The following is a 4930-nucleotide window of genomic DNA, read 5'->3' as shown; positions in this document are numbered from 1 at the left end:
GTCACCATCTGCGGTGATCTTGGAGCCCAAGAAAATATAATCTGTCACTGCTTCCATTTCTTCCCCTTCTATATGCCAGGAAGTAAGGGGGCCAGATGCCATGATCTTAGTTTTTTTAATGTGGAGTTTCAAACCAGCTTTTGCACTCTCCTCTTTCACCCTCAACAAGAGGCTCTTGAGATCCTCTTCGCTTTCTGCCATTAGGGTGGTATCGTCTGCGTATCTGAGGGTGTTGATAATTCTCCCCGCAATCTTAATTCCGACCTGTGATTCATCCTACCCGGCGTTTCTCATGATGTACTCCGCGTATAAATTAAATAAGCAGGGTGACAATATGCAGCCTTGTCGTACTCCTTTCCCAATTTTGAACCACTCGGTTGTTCCATGTCCGGTTCTTACTGTTGCTTCTTGACCCTCGTACAGGTTTCTCAGGAGACAGGTAAGGTGGTCTGGTACTCCCATCTCTTTAAGAATTTGCCAGAGTTCGTTGTGATCCACACAATCAAAGGCTTTAGCGTAGTCAATGAAGCAGAAATAGACGTTTTTCTGGAATTCTCTTGCTTTCTCCATGATGCAGCGAATGTTGGCGATTTGATCTCTAGTTCCTCTGCCTCTTCGAAACCCAGCTTGTACTTCCGGTAGTTCTCGCTTCACATACTGCTGAAGCCTAGCTTGTAGGATTTTGAGCATCACCTTGCTGGCATGTGAAATGAGCGCAATTGTACGGTAGTTTGAACACTCTTTGGCGTTGCCCTTCTTTGGAATTGGAATGCAAACTGACCTTTTCCAGTCTTGTGGCCACTGCTGAGTGTTCCAAATTTGTTGGCATATTGAGTGCAGCACTTTAACAGCATCATCTTTTAGGATTTTAAATAGCTCAGCTGGAATACTGTCATCTCCGCGAGCTTTGTTGTTACTAATGCTTCCTAAGGCCCACTTGACTTCACTGTCTAGGATGTCCGGCTCAAGTTTAGTGACCGCACTCTCATGGCTATCAGGGACATTCAGATCTTTCCTGTAGAGTTCTTCTGTGTATTCTTTCCACCTCTTTTTAATCTCATCTGCTTCTGTTAGGTCCCTGCCTTCTTTGTCCTTTATCATGCCCATCTTTGCACAAAACGTTCCCTTGAGATCTCGGATTTTCTTGAAGAGATCTCTAGTCTTTCCCATTCTGTTGTTTTCCTCGATTTCTTTGCATTGTTCATTTAAGAAGGCCTTCTTGTCTCTCCTTGCTATTCTCTGGAAATCTACATTCAGTTGGATGTATCTTCCCCTTTCTCCCTTGCTTTTTGCTTCCCTTCTTTCCTCAGCTACTTGTAAAGCCTCCTCAGACAGCCACTTGGCTTTCTTGCATTTCTTTTTCTTTGGGATGGATTTCGTTGCTGCCTCCTGAACAATGTTACGGACCTCCGTCTATAGTTCCTCAGGCACTCTGTCTATCAGGTCTAATCCCTGAAATCTATTCCTCACCTCCACTGTATATTCATAAGGGATATGATTTAGGTCATACCTAAATGTTTTAGTGGTTTTCCCTACGTTCTTCAATTTAAGCCGAAATTTTGCAACAAGGAGCTCATGATGTGAGCCACAGTCAGCTCCAGGTCTTGTTTTTACTGACTGTATAGTAACATACATAATGGATCAGGACCCAAACCCTAATCCTTGGAGGATCCAGACCCCCCACCCCCCATCCTCAGAAGAAGTGGCTCCTGAGTTAATGGTTCAGGGAGAGGATTCAGTTACAGAAAAGCATCACAAGGTTTCATGGGAACTATAGGGCAAAACATCTGGAGGGCTACAAGTTGCCCACCCCTGTCCAAAGCCTTAGTAAACACCTGCTGGCTGGGAGTTATGGGAGTTGCAGCCCAACACAAGGCTGACCCTCAGACACCAGTAGGGGGCAGGTGACAGCTTCTGTGCCTGTGGGCAGGAGAGGATACTGGAGGAGGAAGGACTGCTGAGCCTGGGAACTGGTGGTGGGGGTGTCACTGTCAAGGTTTCCCTGGGTTACCAAAATACTTCAGAGCCACACTATTGCTATTTTTGCAACATGGAGGTTAGTCTCTGTTTAGGAAAAGTGTATGATGTCTGTGTGCAATATATAATTGAAAAATTTATATTTATTTGCATATTTAGAACCTGCTTTCACTCAAATTCAAAGCAGATTGCTACAAACGAACAACGAAGTTCTTCACTCTATGCAAATTAAATCAGTGTAACAGCAGCAGCAAAAGCCTAATGAAACTGGATAAACACACCCTTTAGGTCTGCTTAGAGTCTTTTGGCATGGTTTGGCTGAGCTTCCTTAAGCACCGCTATTCCACAGGTTTGGTGTCATCAGTGACAAGATCCCCTGCACCCAACCACAGAACTTACCTGCAGTTATGGGGGACAGGGGCAGGAGGAGCGCCCAGTCCCCTTCCCTTCTGACCTTAAAGTTGGAGGAGGGGGGTACGTGTCCAGGTTTCACACCAGGTTCACACATCAAGAAGCCACTGTACATATTGGCTTCCCAATGTGCAAACCTAGAGGCCTGATGGTTATGTGCAAAGCAGTTTCCTTCTCTAAAAACAAACTAATCAGGAGCTGTAACAGGGAGTGAGTTTGCAGTTCTGTTTTTCTTTTCTTTTACTTTTAAACATTCCAAACATAATAGGCCGAGTTTTTCTTTTCTTCCCCTTCTGTAACATAACAACGGGCCAGACGTAATGAAAAGCGAGATGCATTACTTGATCATCTGCTCCTAGCATAGAATGTGAGAAACCGCAGTGCAGTGCAGTCCTATATGCTCCTGCTCAAAAGTAAGTCCCATGCAGTTCTGTGAGGCTGACTCTCAGGTATGTGTGTATGGCTGGCTGGGACATGCTGGGAGTTGTAGGCCTTTTTTTTCTGTCTAAACACACACACGATTGTGCCTTTAACCACTTTATACTGTACTCCCAGGCTGTGACAGTGCTCATCTAGTACCTGACTGGCTGAGGACCAACAACCTGAAGCTCAGGCCTGACAAGACAAAGGTCCCGCTGGTAGGTGGTTCATCTTACTTGGGAAGTAGTATTGAACTTCACCTGGAGAAGGCTGCACTCCCCCTAAAGCCGAGGTGTCAAACCTCTTTCAGCCCAAGGGCCAAGCTCTCAGGGGCAGCGTACCAGGCCTGGGCGGGGCCGTGGGCAAAGGGGGCGGGCCCAAATGGCCACGAGTGCCAGCCCATTTTAGCTTAAAGCTCTTCCTGCCGGTAACTAAGCCCGGGGCCATCCCATGAAGGTGACTGGTGGGTGATTCAGGACAGATACAAGGAAGGACGTCTTCACACAGCGCGGAGTTAAACTACAGAATTCACTACCACAGGGTGTGGTGATGGCCACCACTTTCGATGGCTTTAAAAGGAGGTTGGACAAGTTCATGGTGGAGGAGGCAGCGGCGGCTATGGCCATCAAGGACTACTAGTCCTGATGCCGCTATGCTACCTCCAGTACCAGAGGCAGCGAGCCTATGTACACCAGTTGCTGGGGAACATGGGCGGGAGGGTGCTGCTGCGCTCATGTCCTGCTTGTGGGTTTCCTGCGGGCAGCTGTTTGGCCACTGTGTGAACAGAATGCTGGACTAGATGGACCCTTGGTCTGATCCAGCAGGGCTCTTCTTATGTTTTTATCTCAGCCTTTTAGAATGTGGGAAAAACTGCACTAAAACCGGGAAAGCACCAAACAGTTGATGGTCAGGTGAAAGGTGTTTAATTCAGGGGAAGGAGGCAGGGCCTTCTGGGGATGCCAGGTCTTGAAGTTTAACACCCCTGCCTTGAAGTATCCAGCTTGCCGTTTTGGAGTGCTGTTAGACTTTGCCTTATACTTGGAGGCCAAAGCGGCTTCTGTGGAATTCTGTGTGGGGGTCCCACACGCTCTGCATATCATATATTCTGGGCTGATGGCACCTCTGCGTGCCCCTATAGCACATGGAGATCAATGGCTCGGGAGTCTGCTGGGCTGGTGCGGTGATGCTATAAGTGTAGGTACCAGCAACCCCAGTGACATGGAACCTGGTGCATGGATGTTTGAGGGTGGTATTTTTGTGATGCTCCCAGCATCACCTTTAAACAAGAATGAAACTGACATGGGTGGAATTCCAGAACCTTCAGCCAAAGCCAAGAGCGTGCAAGCAAACGGCCTGTCTGCTGCCATCTCATGGTCATGGCTCATGACTGCACATGAGTAAAGGGCATAGGATCTCCTCTGTGCCAAAGAATGGATTAAAGCTACCCAGAGTGGGCTTCTTTTGGAGCCCTTCTGTGTAGGGCAGGGGCAGGGGCAGGACACCCTATCTGGCCCTGAGGGCCACACGATGCTGGGTGACAGGCCTGGGACTGCACGTGTACACAGACACACACGTGTCACAGAGTATGAATGTAATGTGTCCTGTGGACAAGAATTCATTGTATTTTCTATTCATTCAGACGATACCACCCTAATGGCAGAAAGTGAAGAGGATCTAAAGAGCCTCTTGTGGAGGGTGAAAGAGGAGAGTGCAAAAGCTGGTTTGAAACTCAACTTTAAAAAAACTAAGATCATGGCATCTGGCCCCATCACTTCCTGGCATATAGAAGGGGAAGAAATGGAAGCAGTGACAGATTTTACTTTCTTGGGCTCCAAGATCACCGCAGACGGTGACTGTAGCCATGAAATTAAAAGACGCTTGCCCCTTGGGAGGAAAGCTATGGCAAACCTAGACAGCATAGCAAGAAGCAGAGACATCACCTTGCCGACAAAGGTCCGTCTAATCAAAGCTATGGTTTTCCCAGTAGCAACGTATGGCTGTGAGAGCTGGACTATAAGGAAGGCTGAGTGCCGAAGAATTGATGCTTTTGAACTGTGGTGCTGGAGAAGACTCTTACGAGCCCCTGGACTGCAAGGAGGTCAAATCAGTCCATCCTAAAGGA

The sequence above is a fragment of the Heloderma suspectum genome, chromosome 4 (genome assembly GCF_057233095.1).
Source record: "Heloderma suspectum isolate Gila_16-S chromosome 4, 16-S_ref, whole genome shotgun sequence".
Taxonomy (NCBI): Eukaryota; Metazoa; Chordata; class Lepidosauria; order Squamata; family Helodermatidae; genus Heloderma; species Heloderma suspectum.
Note: the sequence above shows the minus strand (reverse complement) of the source record.